The sequence below is a fragment of the Mirounga leonina genome, unplaced genomic scaffold (assembly GCF_011800145.1).
Source record: "Mirounga leonina isolate KUSES-001 unplaced genomic scaffold, KU_Mleo_1.0 Mir_127, whole genome shotgun sequence".
Lineage (NCBI taxonomy): Eukaryota > Metazoa > Chordata > Mammalia > Carnivora > Phocidae > Mirounga > Mirounga leonina.
Window position 1 is genome coordinate 18,574,639 of NW_023270316.1, and position 27,182 is coordinate 18,601,820.

At 40.8% G+C, this 27,182-nt stretch overlaps 1 long non-coding RNA gene across 1 annotated transcript in view; it reads right to left on the reverse strand.

Annotated features, from left to right (window-relative positions):
- Positions 1-26,243, reverse strand: part of LOC118009306 — a 31,466-nt gene extending 5,223 nt beyond the window's left edge. Inside the window, exons 1-3 of the long non-coding RNA XR_004678873.1 lie at positions 25,982-26,243; positions 24,145-24,218; positions 8,454-8,558 (exon numbers count right to left, since the gene is read on the reverse strand). This is a non-coding gene — a long non-coding RNA (uncharacterized LOC118009306). The remainder of the gene's footprint in view (positions 1-8,453; positions 8,559-24,144; positions 24,219-25,981) is intronic.
- Between the last annotated feature and the right edge of the window lie 939 nt (positions 26,244-27,182).

Genomic DNA, 27,182 nt, shown 5'->3' on the forward strand with positions numbered 1-27,182 from the left:
TTGGGGAAAGAAAGAAAAAGTCTTGAGTGTGAGGATTCAAGCCAAAGAAATGTGTCAGGCTGAAAGTGACAAAAGTCTCTGCAGTAGGCAAGATTCTAAGATGTTCCCCAATATTCTGTCTCTGGTGTGCACACCCTGCAGAATCCCCAAGACTGCAAATTTAATGTGTTTTAATCCTGTGATTAGGTTATGACGTATGACACCATTAACCTGGAGATGGGGGGGGATTATCTTGGAAGGCCTGACCCAATCATTTGAGCCCTTTAAAAGTAGAGAATATTCTATGACTGCTCACGGAAGAGCAAGTGGAGAGACTGGAAGGGCAGTTCTCCATGCTGAGATGGGGAGGACGTCATGCTCAGGAACTGGGAGCAGCTTCTAGGAGTTTAGAACTGTTCCCAACTGATGGCAAGCAGGGAAATGGGGATATTAGTCCTACAACAGCAAAGTGACACATTCTGTCAATAACAATGATGAGGTAGGGAAAGCACCTGAACTCCACATGAGAACATAGCTAGCTAATGCCCTGATTTTAGCCTGAGCAAAAGCCAGCCATGCTGTGCCTGGACTTCTGACCTACAGGAATGTGAGCTAATAAATGGATGTTGTTATAAACTGCTAAATTTGTGGTGATCTGTTACACAGCAATAGAAGAGAACTACATCTCCAAAGGTGGCCTGAAAGATCCCTTTCAGCACCCTGAGAACTGGGTGAGCTTGATGGGACTGGCATGGGGTTGATGGGACATGGAGGGACTTTTGTGCACAGACTTGCTCCACATGGTCATGTTAGGACTCTCTGGTCTACTCTGAACAACTGGAGTGGGCTTAGGCAGTATGGGGCTTTCATTACTCAGCTTTAGTCCAAAAGCATGTATAGCGTCCCAGCTTACCAAGCACATTTTGATACAGGGCTTGCATGAAGCTGAGGCTTTACTCCAGCAAGCATTTTTGTCTGTAACCATATATACATTGGATGATAGAAAAATCCTGTCATAAATACTTGGTCTCCAAATCTGAATCCACTGCTCTATAGGAAGATGTGTCATAGTCACTGAAAAGGGTGTATTGTATTTTGTAAAATAATCTGCCTTTTTATTGCTTTATTTATTACCCAATAGAATTTGAATTTTTGAGAGTTCTTGCTTGCAAATTGGCAATTTACAGATATGCAAAAACATAATCCCACAAACCTAAAATACTGTTTAGTGTTATGCTGACAATTACTTTACTTTCTTACCACAAAGATAATTATAAAGCATATTATTCAATTTTTTTGAACAAAATGAAGCATTCCTGAAAGATTGGACCAAAAAAACCTTTTTTAAATAACATATTTGCTACTGAACATAGTATATTTTAGAGATGCAATTGTCAGCCCTTGCCATTTGCCTTTATCTCTTTAACTATGATGAATGTGAAGCCAGAGCAGCTTATTCAGATAGTGAAGTTAACCTTATTAATAACAGTACGTGCCTCATAGTGTTCCAAGTCATACTTCAGAATAAAATGTGTCCTAAGTTTTATTGGTTTGCTCAATAGCTGGAAAAAGCGACATACTTAGTATTATCACCAATACTGGGTGATCAGAGCGTGAACATACTTTTGCCACAATGAATATTTTAAGTATAGGAGACTTCTGTATTTTACTTAGGCCCCGAATACTAGAAGAATTTTGTATACTGCAATGCCACATCAATTATTAACCAAAGTGTGGTATGTGGGTTATGTGAGATGACTTTAGATGGCAAACCTAAGAATATTTTTTACTTAAGTAGATAGTTAGAAAATAATATTGTGTTGAGTGTAATATTTATGGTAGGTAAAACCATAATGCTGGTTTTTAAAAATTAAACATATTTAAATAGGAATGGAATGGGGTGAAATAAAATGATTAGGTAAATATTATTTTAAGTGTTATACAGACATACCAAAATTGGGAGAGTGTTTAAAAAAATGATTAAAATTTGGGAAACACTGTTTCTAAACTTCTTACCTCTATTTCATTTCCAGTTCTAAAATTAATTGTATTCCTTTACTTTTCCAAAATATATTTTCAAAGGCATCAAGGTAATGTCAGCAATTAAATTTAAGAAATTGAAAGCATTTATTTTTGATTACTTGAATATTTTACTAAATGATTCACAAACTACATTCTCCTATATAAAGGTTCTAGATCTGAACTTCTGAGTGCTATGATGCATTTAAAATCCAATCAGAATAATCTATTTATGAAGTAAATAAATTACAAAATCATAAATTAGAAAATTATTTATGAAACTCTCTTCATATAAGAGTTTAAGTTTTGAAATAAGTGTATTTTAATTTAGTTAGTAAAATAGTTGACCATCAACAATCATCACTTACTTATATTGCTTATGGGCGTATATTTTTGTATATATAAATATGAATTTTAAAAACACATTTTAGTGTATTTATGTAAAGGATTTTCATATGTTTATATATTTTTAGTTGTTATAGATTATGCTGCAACTGGAATTAATATCTACACTTTGATCAGTATTTGTGATTTGATAATAGAACATACTGATAGGTTTTATTAATCAACACTGGTATCCAGTATAAGACAGAAATAAGTCACTTCATACTTTGACAATGAGCAAAAATGCTATTTGGTTATGAGATATTTTGCACACCTACAAAATGAGAATTAGAATTCTCCCATTCCATGCTTAGGGCCCTCCGTGTTTTCTGAGTCCTCCGCCCAGATTATCAGCAATGAAAATGCATAATGTTTTCTATTGTGGTCTGCCTCATTTAGTGTTAGTTACTACAGTGATTGCCTCTGTCTATATCTCACTGTGTGATTGACACCAAAAGCAATCTCGGGTTGGAGAAACAGATTCTTCTTCTTTAGGTGCACCCTGGAATGCGTTATAATTACATACTCAAGGGAACTTATGCTGAACACAGTTTTACCTTTACATTATGGACTCTGCCTGCAGGCAGTGACAGAAAAGAATAATGAGATGAAGCCAAAGATTTCTGCAAACTCTTCTCTGCAAAAAAAATGGGGAGAGGGTAGACTCAAGGGAAAGAAATACTGTAAAAGTTCCATGTCAGATAGAAGAAAAATAACATACTTAATTTGAAAGGAATGTGAGAAGATTGTGTTAGGGAACAGACTAAGCTGATACAACAAAGAGACCAATGATGCATTAGCACACAAAAACAAAATAAGAAAAATAATTTTATTTTTCTCTCAAATATCAGTCCAGAGTGAGCAGGCAATGCAGGGCAAGCAGGAGGACCCCCCCGTCCCTCCCCCTGGATTACATATTTAAAACTAGCTCAGCAGACTGTGTCTTTAGTCAAGACCCAGGCAAAAAAAGAGAGAGAGAGAGAGGAGAATACACCTAATTATGTCAAGAACAAAACTGGGAAGTCACAAGTACCTCTTCCCTTAACATGCCATTGTCAAGAAACTACCCTTACTTATCTACAAAGGAAATTGGAAAAATATAATCTCTGGCTGGGCAAGTACTCACCAAAAACTCAAGTAGTTTTATTATTAAAAGGAAAATGGGCCAAAGAATATTGGAAAACAGAAGTCTTGCCTTTGGCCTCTAGTGCCCAAGTATCCACCTGCATCAATCTTCCCATACAGAAAGTACAGGCCTCCCCAAGGAATGTAGGTGAAAGTTCATCTAGTTATTGTTCCCATTTCAAAATCTAGGATCTCCTAGTGATGTTTATTTCTGTCCACCTGATCTACAAGTGGATCTCAAAGACTAGCAATTTACTATCTTATAGACAAGTTACTTGCACTCCCATACATCCCAATACAAAATGATGAAGTATTGTACTACTAGGTATTTACCCAAAGGCTACAAAAATACAGATTCAAAGGGGCATATGCACCTTGATGTTTATAGCAGCAGTATCACCAATAGCCAAACTATGGAAAGAGCCTTACTGTCCATTGACTGATGAATGGACAAGGAAAATGTGGTATGTGTGTGTGGATATATACACACACAATGGAATATTACTCAGCCATCAAAAAGAATGAAATCTTGCTATCTGCAATGACATGGATAGAGCTAGAGCATATTATGCTAAGCAAAATAAGTCAGTCAGAAAAAGACAAATACCATATGACTCTACTCATATGTGTAATTTGGGGAACAAAACAGATGAACATATGGGAAGACAAAAAAGAGAGGGAAGCAAACCATAAGACACTGTTAACTATAGAGAACAAACTGAGGGTTGATGGAGGGGAGGTGGACAATGGATGGGCTAAATGGGTGATGGGTATTAAGGAGGGCACTTGTGTTGAGCACTGGCTGTTATCTGTAAGTGATGAATCAATAAATTTTACTCCTGAAACCAGTATTACACTATATATTAACTAACTAGAATTTTAATAAAAATTTGAAACAACAAATGATAAAGTAGGATGAAGAGCTGCAATCAAAACTACCATTCTGAAAATAAAGAATGGGAAACATAGCAATCACATTGATATTCTATTTGGCAGGAATTGAGATTTCCTTTCTAGGAAATAAATTCCTTGGTTAGGCTTTGGTTCTGATCCCTAGCAGGAACACATTTGTCCACTGCTCCCCATGGCCACTGGCCTTACCCCTAGGAGATTCATTCTTTTCATTATCTACTATGGTATCAACTTAAGTCTGGGTCCAATCAGGAGAGAGAAAACATGCAGTAATTTGAGCAAGAGTTTAATATCAAGAATCACTGGGGTGCCTCGCTGGCTCAGTTGGTAGAGCACGCAACTCTTGATATGGAGGTTGTGAGTTCCAGCCCTGTGTTGGGTGTAGAGTTTACTTTAAAAATAAATAAAGTCTAAAAAAATATCAAGAATCACTAAACAGGGATGTGGAAGAATGAGGAATTGGCTATTAAGAAGTAAAGAGAAACCCAAAGAATACAGGAATAGTAGATATAAGGGACAGCTATCACCCCTATGGCTGAGACAGAGCCCTAAGGAAGAACCCCTCCCCCCAAAAGACTGAGATCCAGACCTTGTTAAAAGGCTCAGTATGGCTCACTGAATGGCAGAGAAGTCACTGTGGGATTGAGTCAGTAGAATTTACCAGAAATCCACTCCCTGGTGTGTTAGGGATAGCAATTCATGGGGCTTTTGCCCTAGGTATTCCACTATGAAACTGCCCAATGGAACTATTACTTCTGGGTGCTGCTGACCATTATATGCTGAAGGAGATGGACAATGGAGAAGAGCCTGCCAGGTGACCACCAGAATGAGAAAAGAATACCTCTTTCTAGCCCTGGTAAATTTGGGCTTCCTAATGCAGGGTACAAGTTGGGGGAGGGGGGAAGGAGTTATTGTAATGGTGAAAGTAATTAATCCTGATCACTATACACTAGAGTTGCTTGTATAAAATGAGGTGAGTGAAGAGTGTATCCTGAGCCCAGGGAATGCACAAGGGTGTCTCTTTGTGGATTTTATGCCCATCGATCATGACGAGTGGGCAATTATAGCAACCACAGCACAAATATGATAAGGGGTCAGACTCTTTAGGGGTGAAGACCTGGATAATCCCACCAAGTAAATGACCAAGATCAGCTGAAATGCAAGCCGAGAGATAAGATCAAGAAATCTAGAAAATGTGGTGGAAGAAAGAAATGATAAATATCAAAAACAGGCAGGACTAGCTGCAGTAATAGGACTGCAACTTATTTCAGTACTCCCGTCATGTTAAGTGTCTTGAGACTGGCCAGTCATAATTTTACAGAAAATCTATAATGGATTGAGACTAACGCAGATCTGCGTGGTGCAAAGGGTGTGCTGTTGGACATCTCTTGTGCACCATTTTAAATCTCCCTGATGACACCTCGTATTCCAGACACTTGTGAGGCAAGGAGATCTACACAAACTGACCAGTTTTAGAGAGCACACAGACAGTGTCTCATCTTGGCTCTGTGCTATGTATCTCTCACTTTCTGCCCAGGGAGAATGCAATGGATATGCGCTCTTTTTCTTCCAAGTTCTTATTTAAATTCCAGTTAACATACAGTGTAATAGTTTCACATGTAGGATTTAATCATTTATCACTTACATACAACACCCAGTGTTCGTGACAAGTGCCCTCCTTGTACCCATCACCCATTTAACCCATCCCCCTACCCACCTCCCCTCCAGCAACCCTCAGTTTGTTCTCTATAGTTAAAGAGTCTGCTTTGTGTTTTGCCTCTCATTCTCTTTTCCCCTATGTTCATCTGTTACTTTTCTTAAGTTCCACATGAGTGAAATCATATGCTACTTTTGACCGACCTATTTTGCTTAGCATTAATACTCTAGCTCCATCCATGTCATTGCAAATAGCAAGATTTCATTCTTTTTTATGGCTGAGTAATATTCCAGTGTGTGTGTCTAGACACACCACATCTTTTTTTATCCATTCATCATTTGCACTCTTTCCATAATTTGGCTATTGCTGATATTGCTTCTTTAAGTATCAGGATGAGTGTAACCCTTCAAAACGGTATTTTTGTATCCTTTGGGTAAATACCTAGTAGTGCAATTGCTGGATCGTAGGGTAGTTCTATTTTTAGAACTGCATCCTTGCCAACATCTGTTGTTTCTCATGTTGTTAATTTTAGCCATTTTGACAGGTTTGAAATATCTCATTGTAGTTTTGATTTGTATTTCCCTGAAGATGAGTGATGTTGAGGATCTTTTCATGTGTCTGTTGGCCATCTGTATGTCTTATTTGGAGAAATGTCTGTTCATGTCTTCTGCCCATTTAACTGGATTCTTATTTTTTTTTTAAAGATTTTATTTATTTATTTGACAGAGAGAGACCCAGAGAGAGAGGGAACACAAGCAGGGGGAGTGGGAGAGGGAGAAGCAGGCTTCCCGCCGAGCTGGGAGCCTGATGCAGGGCTCAATCCCAGGACACTGGGATCATGACCTGAGCCGAAGGCAGACTCTTAATGACTGAGCCACCCAGGTGCCCCTTAGTTTTTTTTTTTTTTTTTTTTAAGATTTTATTTACTCATTTTAGAAAGAGAGAGACAGTGTGAGCGAGCAGGGGCAGGAGCAGAGGGGGAAGGAGAGCGAGAGGGAGAGAGAATCTGAAGCTGACTCCACACCAAGCTGGACACAGGGCTCCATCCCAAGACGCTGGGATCGTGACCCGAGCTGAAACCGAGTCAGTCCAACACTTAACTGACTGAGCCACCCAGATGCCCCAGGATTATTTGGGTTTTGGGTGTTGAGTTTGTAAGTGCTTTATAGGTTTTGGATACTAACCCTTTATCAGCTATGTCATTTGCAAGTCATTTTCCCATTCCACAGATTGCCTTTTAATTTTGTCGATTGTTTCCTTCGCTGTGCAGCTTTTTATCTTGATGAAGTCCCAAAAGTTCATTTTTGCTTTTGTTTCCCTTGCCTCAGGAGACATGTGTAGTAAGAATTACTATGGCCGAGGTCGAAGAGGTTGCTGCCTATGTTCTCCTCTAGGATTTTGATGGTGTCCTGTTTCACATTTAGGTTTTTCATCCATTTTGAACTTCTTTTTGTGTTTAATATAAGAAAATGGGCCAGTTTCATTCTGCATGTTGCTTTCCAGTTTTTCCAACACCATTTGTTGCAGAGACTCTCTTTTTTCCATTGGATGGTCTTTCTTGCCTTTGTAGATTAGTTGGCCATATAGTTGTGGGTCCATTTCTGGCTTTTCTATTTTTTTTTTTTTTTTCCTTTTTTTAAGATTTTGTCAGAGAGAGAGTGCGAGTGTGCACTCAAGGACAAGCAGGGGGAGTGGCAGGCAGAGGGAGAAGCGGGCCTCCCGCTGAGCAGGAAGCTGGGATGAGGGGCTGGATCCCAGGACCCTGGGATCATGACCTGGGCCGAAGGCAGATGCTTAACCAACTGAGCCAGCCAGGCATCTCTGGCTTTTCTATTCTGTTCCACCCATCTATGTGTCTGCTTTTTGCCAATACCTGTATAAATGTGCTATCCAGAAGAGATGGTGGTTAACATCCTGGAGTGATTTCAGTAGGACAACCAATAAGAAAAACGAGTCCCCCTCTTCCTTTCAAGGCAGACAGTTTTCATAAGGGTATCCTGAAGGTTTCATGGGGTGGGAACACTAGGCAATTTTAGTAGTGACCAACTTTCATTTCACTCCCTTCCCCCTCATTCCTGCTCTGGGAGTCATTTTTAAGATAAACTACTTGCTGGTAGGCCTTTGTCTCAGATCTGAATATCAACGCAATCCCATTTAAGGTAGAAGACTCCTCTCTGAAAGGTTTTCTAGAAACCAGGTTCCCTTCACTGTTGCTCTCTCAACCCTAGAATTCTACTCTGCTTCTCTGCACGGTCAAAGCTGACTCACCAGCACCAGATCCATATTTCATCCCAAAGATGGGAGAAGAGATAGAGGAAGATAAGCACCTTGCTTTAAAGGAAGTGATCTAGAAGCTGCACATATCACCTGTGTTTACCTATCGTTGGCAAGAACTTTGTCACTTGGCCACTCCCATTGCACAGGAGCCAATAGTCTCCAGCTGGGCAGTCATGTGCCAGGTAAAACTCTGCTGATCCTGGTCCTAGATGGGGGATGGGAAAACAGATTTGGGGGTGAAATAAACAGTCTCTATGTCATAAAATAGAAAATGTAGCAATGTATATTAAGAATTTTCTGAAAATATTCCCTTCACCACCAAGTAAAAATGCCTGGGTGTTGTGGCACAGAAATAAGCCCCAGTACTGCCCACGTCTTACACTAATTCTGCCATTTCTCCCAACCAGCATACACTGTATTCATTTGCTATCTGCTTCTCATTTTCCCCAAATTACCAATGCCCATCTTTCGCCTGTTCATTTCTTAGAGAATTTTGTGATGTCTTTTACTATGATTACTTTTTATATTAAGAATAGTAACTCTATTTCATTTTTATTATCATTATTTCATTTCCCTTTTTTTGTTTCAAACACTTTTTGGTGTAGGGCTTGTATTTTAATTTTGGTTCTGGCATTTTCTTAACTATATATTTTTGGGTTGGAGGCCTATTTATTTTGCTCCACTGATTTACCTTGATTATCGCCAGTGTTTCTTATTTTAATAGTCTAACTTCATGAAACATTTAGTGCCTCATATATTTCCCATGTTGTTCACCTTCTTCCCATCTTCGCACCTGTTTGTTCTTCCAGATGGATACTGGAATTATTTTTGCCGGGTCCAAAAGTAAATTCCACTGAGTTTTTATTGGAGCAGTGTTGGCTCAATGATACAGTACAGGAAGACTGATATATTGCTGTTTTTCTCATACAGAAACCTGGCTAGCTCTGTTTATACAACTTTTTATGAATCACGGTGAAGTTTAAATTTTTCTACCTTTCACTCTCCAGGCCTCAAGACTTTTTTCTAGGTATTTTGTCTTTAACAATTTTCTTGTAACATGAATATGCTACTACCTAAGGAAAACTATTAGCTTTTTAAGTTAAATTACCTGATTGAAGTCTCTTTATTAGTCCTAGTAATTTCTCTACTGATTTTCTTTGGGTTTCCATGGAAGACAATCATTTTGAATGCTGATAATGATAATTTTGCCTCCACCTTTCCAATAGTTAGGCCAATTACTTCTGTGTTCTATTTCATTGAGTTTATTAAATACTACCAAAGCAAAGCTAAGTCATAGTGGTGACAACAACTATTTTAATATACTATTAAATTTGTTACAGTGTTATTTGTATTATATTTATGTAGTTATTTTGCATCTGTCATGAGATTATCCTCTATTTAGTATTTTTCTCAGATTTTAGTGCTAACTTGAAGAAATGCATTAGAAGCCTTTTAATTTGCCCTCTGTTCTTTCAGTGTTTTGTAACAACACTGGAACTGGCTCATCCTCAGAAATTTAAAATAACTCAATACCCCAAATTCTCTAGGCTCAAAGTTTTTGATGGGAATTTATTTAGTCACATTTTAAAGTATTTCTTGGTTATTGATCTATTAACAATATCTGTGCTTTTTGAATTATTTTAGTAATATATTTTCTCTAGAATATTAAAACTGCCTTAAATTTTTCTGTTCAGCAATAGGCAATATTAATATTTTGCTATTTCCTTAAATTTTGTTAGCATAATTGTCATAATGTATAAATTGGTCTGAAAGGCAGTACAACAGTTACGAGAACTGGTTCTAGAACCAGACTGCCTAGATTTAAGTGCTGGCTCCTCCACTTATCAGCTTTGTGAATGGGGTCAGCTGTACAGCTTCCCTGCCCCAGTTTCTTCATCTGTAAAATGGGAACAGTAATGATAGGTTATCTCACAGTGTCATTATTGTTAGGATGAAAGAAATAACCAGTGCCCGACACAAGGTACTTGTTGGCTACTACGATCTTTCACTAGACATAAGGACATTCACAGGTCCGCTCTGAAGAATGAAGAGCTAAATAAACTGTCTCCAGCAAAACTACTCAAGCCACGCCACATACATTTTAAGGTTATACAAAGTAATTCTTCCAAGTTCCGCATAAGGGAATGAGGCGCTCGGTGCTGCCCTCTGCAGTTCTGCAGCAGGGAGCCTGATTATTACTAGACCGTTTTCGGCAAAGAAACTACATAGAGTAGGAATGGGGCGGCTGTAATTCCCCTGCTGTGGAGGCAAGATTTAGAGAATGAGGAGGCATACGGGTCCTTGTGTTTTTTGCAGCAGCGACCACCCTTTCCCATCAGCGAGGACAGGCCGTGCCCTACTCTCACTGGTATCCTGGGTTCAGAGGTGAGAGTCTGTGGCGACCGCAACTCCCACCTCACTCCTCCTGTCACTACCAACTCCTTTTTTCTAATCCACTTGCTCTAGTAAATGATTCCAAACCAAAATTTTCCAATAATGCTTTCTTAATATTTTCTGGCTCTAATCCCATATACACATGTAGCAAGAACATGTACAAGTTCAGGCTAGGGCGAGGTTTTTCCACACTGATTTCTGGATAGGAGGCCACGTCTGCCACTGCGGGGCTGTCTCTTATTCATGACTGAAGGCCTTTTCAAGCAGGACACTCATTCAGGCGAGCAGGATCCTTCGGACACTCTCATGCCTCAAATGCACAGCAATTATTCTGTCCCTGTCATGCCACAAGGAGTGGCAAGAAATCTGGTGAGACTTTCTCAGGCCTGTCACCTGAGTGAGGTGGCAAGCCTGGCTGTCAAATTCCCAATACAACTGGGATTTCTGTCACCTCCTACCTGTGCCCAATGTCTGTGAAAAACAGGAGTGAGCCATGGTGTTTCTGTCCTCCTTGCTCCCTTCAACCCTAGCTGTCCACATTCCAGGGATCTTTCCTGGTCTTGACATACAAGATTTTCTTTGACATCATTATGCAATCTTTTAAACTGTTACTTGGGCATGGGTTCATGAGATTAAAAAAAATCTTGGAAAGACCTCTATTTAATCTCAGATAAAGATGGCATCCAGACAGATTAGACACCATGCAAACTCCAGGAACTTTGAAGTTTAAATGGCTAGGAAATAGGAGATGGTTCAACAAACAGCCAGTTAATTCAGGTGAAGTAAGTTAATGAATCTGGTAGAAAATAATCTTGGTCTTTGTCATGTTTCAAAATATACTACTGTTTTAAATAATACTTTTACCTCTGAGTTTTCCATATGAATGTAAAACATCCAACTGAAACTAAAAATGTATTGTTTACCTTGATAGCTCCACAAATACTTAACATTTTGTAAGGATGGGTTAATGATTACTAGACAAAACCCTTAACCATGTGCATTATCACTGATGATTGATAAATGATAAATAGATGAAAAGGGAGGGAGGAAAACAGAAGGGAAGGAAGGCAAGGAGAAGGAGAGAGAAAAAAGGGGAGGAGAGAAAAAGAAAGGGGAGGAAGAGAAAGAGGATGGGAGGGAAGAAGAAAGAGGAGAAAAGAATGCATAGTCCTGAAACAAAACCTCCTAAAGATCTAGGATGCGTTAAAGTCTGCAGTCATGAAGTAAATTTTCTAAAACTCAGTTTATTCATCTTACCCTCTATGGTCGTCGCCGTGATCAAATTCGCCAGGCAATTGCTTAACTCCACTTGGGTTTACCTTTGCAAACAGTTACTGGGTCAACATAAAAAACTCAAACAGTTTCAAAAGTGGGACATTTTGAAAGCATTTTGTTTGCTAACACAAATATACCTTATGGTTAACTATTTAGTAGAAATTGATTTTCTCAAATTTGGCCCAATTATTTGATGAGTTTAAGACAAAGCAGCGTCAGCAGCCCTTAATAAAACATGGGTAACGTGTAAAAATCAATCACTGATCTCAAAATTATCTTCAGAGTTTTAGTAGCACATGCTGTCTTTATCATTGTATTTTTAAAAAAGTGTGCAAAGATCAAGACTAAGGCATTCTCAGCTATTTAAAATAATGGCATTATATAACATGCTTATTTAATTTCTGCAATGTAACCTCACTAAATTATCTATGACTTTAATCTTTTCCTGCTATTTTTAAGGTTCATCAGTGCTTCCTTACTTCAGATGTATCATCATCCAGAACTGGAAATGTGTATAGAACCTCTAATTTAAAGTCAAATTACATGACTGTATAAATATATTACTGTCCCTTAATTTCTTTTCAATAAATCAAATGAATACAAAGTAATAACCTTATACAAAAAATGAAAATTACTTTTGGATGGCATCCTTTTGGAGACAGACCTAAGATTAAAATATTACAGCAGGCTCTAAATATCAGCAGGGCTGGATGAGGCTTTAAAATGAATAAAAATGTGTGTTTTGGGTCTTTGATATTTTAATATTCCATCACCGTTTCAAGAGGGTAAAGCACTTCTCTAGTAGTGAGAGGTCTCAAATTCTGTGTAAGCAAGAAAACCAGAGATTTATTCTCTGACAGTAATATCAATCAATTACGACTGAATGGTTTCACTGGGTACTAAACTGCACATTCCATCTTTGGCTGGGGAAATTTGTAAAATACTAGATTCTTCATATTAAACAGGGAGCAACATCCCATGACCAAACCAGTAAAACACTTGATTGCCGTATTTATGTCCACTAAATTGGATCTGCCCTTCTAATTACCCATGTGATAGAACGTGTGCCAAATGCACACACAGTATCACTCACTGCCGCTCTGAGCTCAGGTAGCACTTACTTTCTCAGCCTTTTATTTAGTATCAGTTACCTCTTCATTTTATTAATTCTGATTTACACATGTGAGATTTATCTCAGAATCACTGACAATCTTCTTGAAGACACATAGCCTGTAGGATAGGGTTATGAATATATACTTTCACAAATACTTGTCAGTTCTTTAAGCAGCTTACTTCCCAAGGACTACATGATCTGGTGGAGTACGGCAGTAGCCAAAAGTAAAAAAGAAAGAGTGGTCCTGATGTCATGGACCCATTTCCCACTGCCTCAATGACAAAGCAGGAAAACCAGGCGTGAGTTACTTCTGCTTGAACTCTGCTCGGAACCCTATCACATTATGACCCACTAGTAAAGCTCCCAGAAGCCACCAGCTAACGATTGCACTCCATTCAGCCACCCTGTCAGCTTACACATCACATGTAGATGTGCACAGATAACTTTTCCTTTACATACAGTGCCCCTCCCCGCTGCCATATGCAGACTGTCTTTCTACCCTTTACATCAAAGTAAGCATAATCTTCAGACTCTGGACAAAATTTGACATCAGATGAGGAATTTAAGGATGGTGTGGAAATCTACTGCAGTGAATCAGAAAATACCCTAATTGTAAAATAATATTTGGAAGTAATCTTCGATTCTTTCAACAGATACTTACCGAATGCCTATTTTGCATTCATTTTGGGAAATACAAAATAGAATCTGCTTGTTTTCAAGGAGCACACATATAATAGATGTTATTGCCGGGCCAGAGCACTTAAGGGCCAGGACTTACCTTTGAACATGGCCAAACCACTACCTGCCTCATTTCCAATGGCTACAAATAAAGTTTGCAGGTTATAAAACTTAAGTATAACTGTTTGAGCCAAAACACAAACTACTTGAAAATATTTTCTGTGAATTTCCATTAAAATCCTCTTGCTTTTGTTCCCTTTTTGTTTTGCTTTGTGGGTTCTTAGTACCTTTTCCTAGTAATTTCAAAGTTTATTGTTTTTATTCTGCTAGTAGATGCTTTGCAATGAAAATATCAAACTTTTTCTGTACTCTAACAAAGTATAAATTGCTTATTTACCTTCTACTTGTCTCCAATGGCTGATTTCCCAGTTTTTGCTAATTTTGCTTTACATACTGTATCTTCACTTCTTAAAGCAGTTCTTTAATATTTACATGCTTTATTGGCTAACAAATATTGATTTCATGGCTTCCCCATTCTGGAGGTCCTCCTTTAAATAATGTTAGTAGACCGATACAGTTCAATTTTTTTCTAGAATTGGGTTTGTGAGAAACATACTATGAGCCCTTTTCATCGACAAAATCTGTTCTATTCAGACAAGAATGACAATGGGGTAGTTATTGAATTTATGAATAATCATTTTCTCATTGAACCTCTTTAAAACTGACATTTAAATACCATGGAGAATGGGGCACCTGGGTGGCCCAGTTGGTTAAGCGACTGCCTTCAGCTCAGGTCATGATCTCGGAGTCCCGGGATCAGCGGGGAGTCTGCTTCCCCTTCTGACCCTCCCCCACCATGCTCTCTCTCATGCTCTCTCAAATAAAATAAAAATCTCCAAAAAAAAAAAAAAAAAAACCACAGAGGAAAATTCTTAAGACAGTGAGTTTTTTTTTTTTTTTCTCATTGAATTGTTAACAAGTATTTTCCTTAATCCATTAACTTTACTTAAGCTCAGTCTGAATAAAATCTCAAAATAGTTACACAGGCCTGGGACTATAACCATGTCCAAAAGTGACATGATTTCATGAGAAGGGGACACATAGTAGGCAAAATGACCCCCCAAAATATCCCTGCCCTAATCCCTGGAACCTGCCAAAAGAGTTTACATGGTAAAAGAGAGTTAAGGCTGCTCATCAGCTAACTTTAGATTATTTTGGAATAGCTGGGTGGGTTGAATATCCTTAAATCACCAGAGTCCTTAAAAGTGTAAGAGGGAGGCCTCAAGAGGTCAGAGACTTGATGGCAGAGGTCAGAATAATGTGACATGCGAACTCAACCCATGGCTGCTGGATTGGAGATGGAGAAAGGGTCTGTGAAGCAAGGAATGCGAAGCAGGAAAAGGCAATGGATCCTCTCCTACAGCCTCCAGAAATACAGCCCTGCCAACACCTTAATTTTAACCTAGTGAGACCTGTGCTGAGACCCCTGACTTACAGAACCGTAAGAAAATTTGTGCTGTGCTTTGAACTATCAAGTGAGAGAGACCCAAGTAGGGTAATGAAGGCCTCTTCAGGTGACATAATATAAGACCTAGAAGCAGCTCAATCAGCCATGCCACATGCACGTGAAAGGCATCTTAGGCCTGGTAATGAACATCTACCTCTTTGAAATGTGCTCAAATTGTCAGCTTATCTGAAAATTCTCTGCCTTCCTTCTCCCACCCCTCCGTTCACTGAAATCACGCTGTTTGGCGGCAGCCAGGACGTATTCCTCCCCCCTCAGTGTCGTGTCACCATCCTTTTTCCCTTATCCACCCACCACCCAGCTAGATAGCCTGCGTGCCGTCACTGTCGCTGCTGATAAAGATGTCGCAAAAGGACCAGGCCTGAACATTTTATCCCTCCTATTATTTCAAGTGGGTCTGACACCCAAACTTGTCCAAGCCAAGCAAAGCTTAAAACCATTTTGAAGTTGGGGCAAATGCATTTATTTTTTGCTGGATGTAAACCCATACCCGCCGTGACACCTATTTATCTTCCTGATCAAGGCGGAAAAGCTAAAAACAAATTTGCCTAAGTTACTAACGGGGGGAGGTGGTACTTGAACCAGGAAGTTTCCCTCTTAAATGCTTCTCTAGGACTCTTTTTAAGTAGTTCCTTAAATTTCTCAGCCAGTTATAGCCAGTACCACGTGGTGACTTCTAACAGTCTTCAAATTGGACTCTGCACATTCCTGGGGCCCAGACTAGTTCAACTACACAGATGTGTAGTTTTGAGGAAATAAAAATTGTCATAGTAATTTCCGTATATCGTTCCCTAAAATTAACCTGTGAAGGTACCGGGTTTTCCTTCCTTAACTTCTTTACTATGAACCTTTCCTTACACCACAAAGAATATTCCTGAGGCGTATTGGTTTTACTGATTTGTCCCAGAGCGTCAAAGACAATTCCGAATTTCATCAAGGCCCAGTATACCAGTGTAGGCCGCCTTTGTATTCCTGGTACCTTGTGCTAGCAGTGAAACTTAAAAGTTAGAACACCATATGGTATTTTGGTAGGCACTGTGATATTTTAAGAATGCTGAATTGCTTGATAACCAAAAAAGTGGGGAGGGGGTTTGAAACTGAACAGAGAACAGAGATAAAAGAAGATACTACAAGATAGAGCCTTACTTCATTCAGGCAACAAAATCACGTTGAGAACCTGCCACTAAACACAGCCTCACATCAAGCTTACCTTCCTCGGTACCAGTGTGGCGAGTACACCCCTTTACCCTGGTAGTCTGAATGTCAGTTGCTCATTTTGTGAGAGCGGCGTCAAGTTCAACATTTACTTCCAACAGCACCAAAACACTGCCACACAAATGGAACATAGAAGGGCAGGTTTTCTATTCTCCTGAAGCTTCCAACGCTTTCTTGCTGGATGATTACTACTGTAAATTAGTTACGTCTCCTACTCACCAACACTACTCAAATCCCTTCTGCCAGATATTTGATAGATTATCACTAATGTACTTTACAATGATTACACCTTTCCTAAGTCCCATATGTACTATAAAAGACCAAGGTGTTTGGTTTTCTGTTAACTTCCACTGACCCAGTCTCTTTGAAGCAGTCATATTCACCTGTGGGCACTTCCACTCATTCCTGCAAGACTTAAGTACCTTCTATGTGCTGAGTGAGTACTGTTTTAGGTGTTGATTATGCATCAATGAACCACTTTCAAATCCCTACCTTCACGTAACATCCAGGAAGGGAGTAGGGACAGGATTTTAAAGCGAAGTTGCTAATTCAGGTTCGGGGAAGGTCCTCAGATCCTGCATTCTAACAAGATCCCAAGTGAAACCACTAGTCCTCTATTAGGAAAAGTGACCTAGAGAAGGAAGAGTATGCAGTTTAAAGAACTAGTTTGATTTGGTACTTGTGCAGACCAGAAACAGGATTAGATCACATAGCTGAGGGGGTAGTTTTTCCAAGCTAAGGGAAGAACAAGGGCAAAGTCCATGAAGAAAAAGTCAGCCTGGGGAGCTGAGTGGAAGCAGAACAGTTTAAGGTCTTTTTTTTTTTTTTTTTTTAAGATTTTATTTATTTATTTGAGAGAGAGAATGAGACAGAGAGCATGAGAGAGGGGAGGGTCAGAGGGAGAAGCAGACTCCCCACTGAGCAGGGAGCCCGATGAGGGACTCAATCCCGGGACTCCAGGATTATGACCTGAGCCGAAGGCAGTCGCTTAACCAACTGAGCCACCCAGGCACCCCAGTTTAAGGTCTTGTACAGAGGATTAATGAGTGAGCTGGGGGGCTAATCACATTCCAGATTTTAAAATAAATCATTTATACTATCAACAATACAGGCAAGGGCAGAATCAGCTCAGAAATATTCAGAACATGGCAGAAACTACATCCTTTCTATTTAAAATTAGAAATTTAAATATCAAAGAACATGAGATGGTGCAAATTGGACAATTCTTTGGAGGGCTAGAAAATCATTTGTCCAGAATGACCTATAGACCAGTGTGACCACAAATTTCAAACTCCAAGGAGATCCATGTCCAGCACAATTACACTGTTGGCCTATCACTGGAGCAGAAAGGGGTTACTATTTACTACATAAAGTTGGGAGAAAGGAAAAGCCTGTGGATTCAGAAGCAGATTTAAGGTTGGCACTAGCTAAAAAGTTTATGCAAAGCAAAACAGTCACAAAACGAAGTATATGAAACACGAAACATGTATTCTCTTTTCCTATTCAGCATTCCACCTCCACAAATTCCAAAGTACCACTTCGGCTGCATTCATAAGGCTCATCATTTTGGACAATTTAGGTAAGTATATTCTTAAAACACATAGTTCAAAATTAACCAATTCCTCAAAATGCTTGTCTTCCTAGCATCCAGCTCTACTCACTTTCTGGATTCATTCTTATGCACCTGAATTAAAGTTCTACGACTTTGTATTTTGAAAAGTATCTTTGGGTAATTATAATGCCCAACTGTGGTTAAGAACCTTATCTTGTAAATGTATAACCACTCTAGATTCCAGCAGTGGTATTCCCTGAACGTGGCCTTTGCATTCTTGACTTTGTTGAGGAATTTAATTGGCCTTGTAAGGTACCTAGTGGTTCAAGCAGCATACAACTCTACCTGAATAGAGATAATTTTCATCTAGTCTTGCCAACATTAAGTCCCAGCTTACCCTATCTGTTGGTATTCCCACATAGATTATATCTCAAACAAGTATAGGAGGAGGACTCCTTTAAAGTCTATCAGTGGAATTTAACCTTTCAATGTCTTAGTCTAATTGAAGTCAACATTACATTATAGCAATTTCATTGTGTATATACTTTTTATAAATAAGCATGTAAAGATACATGCTCATTTCCCAGTAAGTGTACATATTCTTAAATTTAGGCATGCAATTAATAATGGAGACACTTCACTGAATATTTGGTTTGGCATCACTTGCTACGAACCTCAGGTTTCTGTTTTTTACCTCTATACCATAAATACTTGCCCTATTAATGACTAAACCCATATTTATATTGGCATGTAATTATTTTTCAAAGTACTCAAAACTGCACAGGGCTGGGATTGTTGCCTTTAGAGTTGCTTTACTGGCCACAAAGTATCTTAAAAACCTTAATTTTCATCTTATTTTAAAAATACAGTACAAATCCATTAAAAAACATTCAACCTTATAACCAAATATTTAGATCTTTACTAAAAGCAGTTGTTTAGGACTTCACACACTTTGGTTTCCCCTTAAACTTCAATGTATCAATAGGTTAAAGATCAAAGTGAAGATGCTTCATACTTAAATTAATAATATCTAAACTGGCTGGATTTTAAGTGCCTATGGTCTGTTATTAAAAAAAAAAAAAAAAAATCACACAAACTTATTCTTGGAGCCCTTATCACATTTTAAGTTAAAATACCAAGAACCCAAATTTCCAAATCAAGTAAATTCAAATGTGATTTAAACATTTGTCAGATTCAAGATAAGAGAATAACCTTTTATAGACTAATTTTTGACATGGGTTTTAATCAAGAGCCCATTTACGTTTTATATCCTTCCAATACTCCTGATCTCACTTCATGTGTAAAATTAAGATACAAATGCTGATGCCAAAGATAACTAAAATAATTCATGTAATAAATCACTTCAGTACCTGTCCCCACTTCCCAACTACCTCAAATTGATAAGCAAAGATGTTTGGATCATTTATAGTAACAAAAAACACCAGAAAAAGTGCCACAACTAAAAACAACCTTAAAATTTTTATTTTAATATGCTTATTCTGGACAATTTCTTAACAAACATTCTTAAAATATGTAATTTTATTTATTTACATTAAATGCACCAAAACAACTCAAACAGCATGACTAAATTGCAAATACATATAAGTAGGCCTGTCTGAATGCTGTGCCTGTTTAAATTACTGGAAAAAGAAAACTAAGCCTTTTTTTTTTTTTAAACAATTTTCCTGTGGTCTTAAAATCATGGGATACATCCATCTTAGTTATCCTTTAAAACTCATGGGGACTATTACATCAGGAACTGAATTTATCAACAGAAAGCTACATTAATTCAGACTTTTTTAAAAACAGTGTAAGCTAAACCACCTCTCAGGCAAAGAATAACCTGCCGCCAAGACTCAAGTAGACATGATAATCTTATTTTTAGTTGGACACGAAATACTGGCCTGTATACTTATGCTCTCCTTACCTTTACTACTCAGCTAAAAGAGGCTAATTTTCTAATGATAGACAATCTTGGTTGTCAATTACTAACAGAACAATATTTCATTAAATACATAATTAACTTGAATGTAACACTGAATTGTTCTCCAGGCAATTGCAGGTTGCATTTTGTCAGGAATCATTCTGTAGGGTTCTTCAAGCTACAGGGGAAAACCCAAGTCTGGCTTGTTCTGCTTAGACAGGTTTGCCTGTAAAATGAAGATCTCAAAGTTTTTAGTAAAATCACTACACTTTGCAAGCAGTTTTGAAAAATAATTTGTAGAGCTGTTAAGTGCTTTCCTTTTAACACAGACTAAGAATCATACATGCAGAACATGCAAAAAAAAATATAAAGACTTATTTCTTCCTAAAAACAGTCTTAAGGCTATCAAACCAGGAGCAACAGCACCCTAAAAGTCTTAAACACTTTTAAGGTTGAAACACAAAAAAGGTTAGAGCTTTCTCCCCCAGGACAATTAGAGAAGAGGCAGGCAATTAAGAGCTACAATGAACGTGTTCAACTTATTTTTATATCAAAATGACTAATTATATTTGCATGGCTTTGTGTTAGCGCTACTCGAAAACTCAACTGTCTTGTCTAAGAAAATCTTAACAGAATCAAGAATGTAAACTTTGCCACACATTTTAAAACCAGAAACATAAAATTCAATTCCTAGTGAACCCTTGACAACCTCAGCCCTACTGCCAACCCCATAAGAAAACATTCACATCTATTAACTTGTTTACTAGACGTGAAGTGTAGTTAAGTCCAATTGAGTTCTGAACAAGTACTACAAAGGTTCAAGCATCTAGGGAGAAAAAGTTAACTAACCATTTAGGGTTTTATTAAAATCTGACAGTTTAGCATATAAAGAAATCCTGTGGAAAAGCTTCCTATCACTGTTCTACTTCAAACAGTAATGCTAGTATATTTCCCCCCTCAAAAGCTTTAAAATGAAATTATATGGTTTGGTAGATGTAAACACCTTTTTCCACTAATCACCATCACACCCCATTTCTACAGACTACGATCAGCCATGCTAGTATTATGGGACTTTGAGAACATTTAGTTCAAAGCAGTATTTGTCATTAAATATCAAAACAAAACCATTTCAAGATTTTCTTCAATTCAAAAGGCTTAGGAACTCAAACTAAAAGACAATTACATCTCCATTGTATAAATCATTGCATAATTCTTAATATTTTCTCTCTCTGAAAAATTACCTTTTAATAATCAACTCCAGAACTAAGAAACTCTTACCTTTCTATTCAGGGATCCATGATTAAACTTTCCATGTTAGACTTTACGTAATTGATTTTAAAAAGGTAAGACGTCTTCTAAATTTACCAATTGGTATAATAAGCTATAGAAAATTTACTCCATATTACTAAGATAACAGCTTTCCTCCAAAATTCAGCTTGGATCCAATTTTAACAACGGACCCTATAAAATCTGATTATTCTCAAGTTAACCCACATTTTTCTATACAGGTGAGACACAGACTAGACACAAGACACATGAAAGAAGCAGAAATATTGGATAAAATACTGTGTAACTGCCATTGCTTAAGGTTCCACTCCAGTGACAAAGTCACGGAAGCCTAGACTAACTATCATTGTTGCAAAAGTCTGGTTTATGAAGGGAGAAGGAATGTTAACAGTAGTACAGACTTAAAGAAAAACTAATTTCAGACTCCCACCCAACTACACTCTTGGCATTAGAGACATGTACACATATACTTGTCACTCCATTTAGCACCAGTGTGTCTTATTATCTTTTTAACTCCTATATTTTAAGTTCCAGAAAGCTAAGGACAGTCTAAGGATCACGGAACAGTTTATACAGCATAAATTACTAAGCAAACTAGTACATAACCAGTTAACAGTTTTACACATTAAGAACACTAGTACCGGTAAAACAGTATTTGTTTACTAGAAACAAAAGACAACCTCCCCTCCCAAATGTAAGTTAACATGCTTAAAAACCACCAACCAAACCCCACAACTTTTTTTATACATTGCAATAAACAGAATACTTTCACCAAATTTAAATAATGTACAAGTAACACAATTTATTAACTTTAAGATTAAGACATTGTGAATACCAGCTCCAGAAAAGCAAAAATATCCTAACTTTACAAATTATCATAGTATTAAAATAAATTTTCCTCACAATTATAATTAAATACTTAATAATAACCTAATTAGATGAATATAGTAAAAACTTATAATCAAATCTGACATGCAACTTCAGAGGTGGAGTATTTTAGCACAAAATTATGACAAAACTTCATTTTAAAGAACAAAGAGTTGTATCTATGAACTTCACACTGACAAAAAAATTAAAATTACAAAGCTTTTTTTAATACTTTACATTTCTGGAACATTTTAAAGTGGAAGTTGAATCTTCAGTAATACTTAATTTTCAAAATCTTCTGGTCACAATCCCCACCAAACTCAACAGGCCGGGACAAGTGCAATACCATACAGAAACACAGCATTGCAACCGATCCCAACCTGTGTAGAAAGGGGTTTGATTTTCCCTTACTTTTCTACAGACTTTTCACTACCACAGTCAGTTTTGCATGGATTTGCACAGCAGAATATCACACAGCTGGATGCAAACCTGCAAAACTAACCATAGAACAGTGTTCAGTAACTGGATAGTTTGACTGGGCGACAGGCCGGAGCTGGAGTTCTACAGCTCGCAGTACTTTAAGTGCTCATAATGCAGTAGATAACTAAACACTACCTGCACTATAAGCACTTTAGTGCTACAGAAGCTGTCACATCACATACACCAGGCAGATTCTACATTGACACAATAAAAGTACACAAAATTAGTAAAAAAAAAAAAAAAAAAAAAAAAAATCACTTGAAGGAAATAGCAGGCCACCATCAGTTTTGCATAGATTTGCACAACTACATTCTTCTTGTAGTGCAACTATGCAAAACTAACAGAGGACTGCAAACAAAAAGTATTAAAACACCTATATACTTGCTTGGCTTGGATTATTGGATGAAAACATAACTTCTTATGCCAGAAGGAGCACTTAGGGCAGTAGATGCTAATCTACTTCACTATCTGCACTAGATGCACCTTAGAACAAAAAGCACTCAACACCAGCAGGCCCTGCACTTTCAAGCCCACCTTGGCTTCCCGAGGCAGCTGTCACCATAATGCTACAAGTGCCTTCACTGCAGTAGATGCACATATCACTACCTGCACTGTAAGCACTTTGACATTATTCTGACTGGTCACAATCTTCAGTCTTACAAGGTGATGGTCTCTTTATTCCTGCTAAATTTGAAATAAATAATTAGAAATAACACCTCCAACTCTTAAGAGCTATAAAACATACAAAATTCAGCATAGTCCCTAATGGGGAAGAGAAAATGAATTTAATTATCTCAAACCTGTAAGTTTCATTCACAAGCACACTTAGACCTTAAAAGTATTAGAAAAATCTTTTTCACAAGACAATCTTAACCATCAATCTAATACTGTCGGAGAAACTGATGGCTCTTCTTTTACCTGGAGGTTCCCAGACATACTCAAAAAAAATTTTTTTTCAATCAATCAAGATAAGACTGCATATGAATGAGAATTAATAGATGAACAGGGCAATTTGATTCATGTACCTTTTAGAGGGATTCTTCACATCCACGTGGCAAAACATTTTTCTTTTCTTCTGGCTTCCAATTAGCAAATACTTAGCAAATTAACAAAATTACTGTTCAGACTACATTTCAAGTGTATTAGCTGGTTATAGAACTTAAACATCCTGTTTAAATTTCTTTGAATCTTGAAAACTTACTCCAAAACAGATCTATCACTCAACTTAAAGCAGTTTTAAAATTACATTTTGTAAACCGTACATCAATTTCCAAAAACTTATATGGTATTTGCATTGTACTCTTACTAACTTAAAAATTAGCTGACCCACACTGAGTTAATTTCCTAGAAAAGGTAAATGGACAAAGTACAAGATCCCTATTTCACTCTTTGAAAACCCAATCTATTTACTGAAATAAAAGATTAAAGTAAAAAAAACTGTTTTAAAGAAAAGTTAACAAAAAAATTAGAACACACTTACCCACTAGGGAAAACTTTCTTCTCAGCCAAGTATCCTTAGAAAAGCTTTTGGTGCAGTTAGGTCCACGTGTATGACTGGGATTGGGGGTGGGGAAACAGGGAAAAAAGACAAACATATTTGCTGAAAATTATCATCACCCTCCAAACCTACATTTAAATTTAAACGGTCTCTTTTCTAACACCCTTATATCAATTAGTTAAACCATTTGCTAAACCAAGGATAACGTAGCCAAGGAACACTGGCAATGTTTAAAAGACCAACAATGTATATGGGTAAAAACGCGTTAAAGAGAATAAAGTTGAAAACCCCACAGGTATTGGATCCACGTCCTATTTAAACAGATCCTGAAATACTCCAGTATAACGCACAACAGTCGTTAACTGTACGGCTCCGAGCGGAGGGAAAAGCAGCAGCCAAGGGACTATTCTTTACCACCCCTCCCCCAACCAAGACCTCGTGGCTGCAAGCCGGGATAAAGAGTTGCTTCCCCAACTGATGCGGTCGGGATGGCATGCTGGTCATTTCTTCTTTCGGTGGTACAAGAACGAGCCCGCCTCCTCCAGTTCCCATCCCCTCTGCTCCGGCTTAGGAGTAGGAAAGGGAGCAGGAACACTCGAGACCGCAAAGTGCCCGCCTCGCTCATGGAGCCCGGGCCGGCAGCACATGTCGCACAAGGGGGTGCGCGGCCTTGCGGTTCCCCGAGCGGCCGCCAGGGGGCGGCGGGTCAGAGTCGGGCCCTGCCGGACGCGGCAACCCGCCCCCCCTCCGTTTCCCGGCGGCAGCCGCGCGGCGACCGGCGGCGCCGAGGCCCGAGCACGGCGGGGACGCGGGCGCGCCGCCCCTCCTTTGTGTCCCCCGCCCCCCCCCAGCCCGGCCCAGAGGGGCGGGGGCTCCGCGACTGCGGTGCCCGTCGCACGCGGCCCGAGGCCTAAGCCGGGAACAATCGGCGGCGGCGCGCAGTCGCCGCCATGTCCCCCGCCCTCACCCCCGCGCAGCCCGCCCCGCAGGAACATGGCGGCGCAGCCGCCGCTCCCGCCGAGCCGGGCCGCCCTCCCGCGCCGCGCTCCCTGCCAGCGGGCGGGCGAGAGCGACTCCACGCCGCCACCGAGGCCAGCCAGGGCCTGCTCCGCGGGCCCCGGCCCGGGAAGTTGCGAGCCCCGCCCGGGGACTGCCCACGCGGGTTAACAAAGCCCACGCGGAGTGGGGGTGGCGTCCAGGCCGCGCCGCCCCGAACTCCCGCGCCCTCCGCCCACCCTCACGCGCACAAAGTTTGGGGGCCCGCGGGCTCCCGCCCACGCCACGCCGCCCGCCAGCGCGCAGGTACCTCGTGGGCGCGCCCCCTCCCGGCCCGCGGCCTGCCCCATGTGCCGCTGCCGCCGCCGCTTTGTTCTGGAGGCGCTTTAACTCTCGCCCCCGGGAGAAACTTTCCCTTCCCAGGGACCCGCGCCCCGCGTGCACCCCGAGGCCTGGAGGGGGCGCGGGCCTCGCGCGTTCCCTCCCTGAGGGGCCATTGTGTGCGCCGCGCGCCCACCCGCCCGCCGGGGCCGGCCCAGGCAGGGTCCGCGCGGGTCCCGGGCGCGGCCGCCGCGCGCACGCCGCCCCCTCCCGCCCTCCCTGCCCCGGCCCTGCCCTGCCCCTCCGCCAGCCCGCGAGCGAGGGGGCAGCGAGTCGCGGCTGCCACACGCCGGGGCGGCCAACGGCCCGAGACCCGCCCCGGCCCCGGCCACGCCGCCGCCGCCACGCTGCCCCGGGCCATTCCGCCCCACCCGCCCTCCCTCCGGACTGGGGCCGCACACAACAGGTTTCACTCACGCGGCGGAGGGGCGGGCAGACTCACCAGGAGGAGTAGCCGCCACCATCTTCGCCTCGCCCGCCGCGGGCTCTCGCTCCCGCCTCCCCACCCGCCTCCGCTTTACTACGACCGGAGGCCCCAGGCCGGGGGTGCGGCCGGCCGGCCGGCCCGCCCCGCCAAGGGGCTTCGCGAGGAGCGAGAGCCGCGGCTACGCGGCGGGGGTCGTCCCCACCCCCTCGGCCTCGCCCGAGGGCGCGAAGTGGCGCGAAGGCGCAGGTCGGGCGGCGACGGCAGCACCTCGAAGGGCCATGTGGGTGAATGAAGGGCGGCGGCTCCCGCCTCAACGTAAATACGGACAAGCCCCACTCCCTCATTAGCATAAAAAACAAAGTACTTCCGACCTCCCCGCCCGCCCGCCAATCACCGCAGGCCCCGCCCACGGCGGCTCGGGCTAGGCGGCTGGGAGAGCGGGAGCCGGGAGCCGCTCGCGGCGCAGCACTGCCTTTCCCCGGCCGCGCTTCCCCGCCGCCCGCCCACCGCCGCCCGCCTCGCGGAGCGCCTCGCCCGGACACCTCGCGCCACGCCTCCGGCACGCCCTCCGTTAACAAGCTCTGCGCGCGTGCAGACCCCCGCGCGTCGCACACCCTCCTGGAAGCGCACGCTTCCTGCGGCTTCCTGAGAGCTCTGCTCTCGCTGGGACTCGACGTGTACGCGATGTGATTACTGTTTATTACTTTCCTTGCCCACGATGGGTCTCGGTCGTAATTAGGGGCCTGCTTCGTGCCAACATGAACCAAAGATGAATAAAACCCCGTGACTTACTATCACATTGAAACCGGATTACTCAGTGCACACAGATCGTTTGAGAACAGAGATGAACGCTTTACACCCGAGACTTACATCGTTGAAATGTGTTTCCTTAACCCGGCCGTGTGTGAACCAAAACGCATGCCCGAGCAGAGGTTTCGCTGCTGCAGTACCTGATCCTCCTCCCATGCCCCGCTGCACTTAGTAAGAACACTTGGCTCTCCGGTACAAATAGTAGAGCTCGAAAAGAACCTCATAAACAACCACAAAGCTGAGAAAAGGAGCCCACTCAGGAGCACCTCCTTCTACATATTGTGGTTTAGGAAATTCCAGAATTCTCGGAAACATAATTGTCAAAAGAAGTGAGGGTTCATAACGCTTACTACAAGTACAGTAATTTTAAATTGGTTTTAAATAATCCAGTAAGTATTTAGTGGAA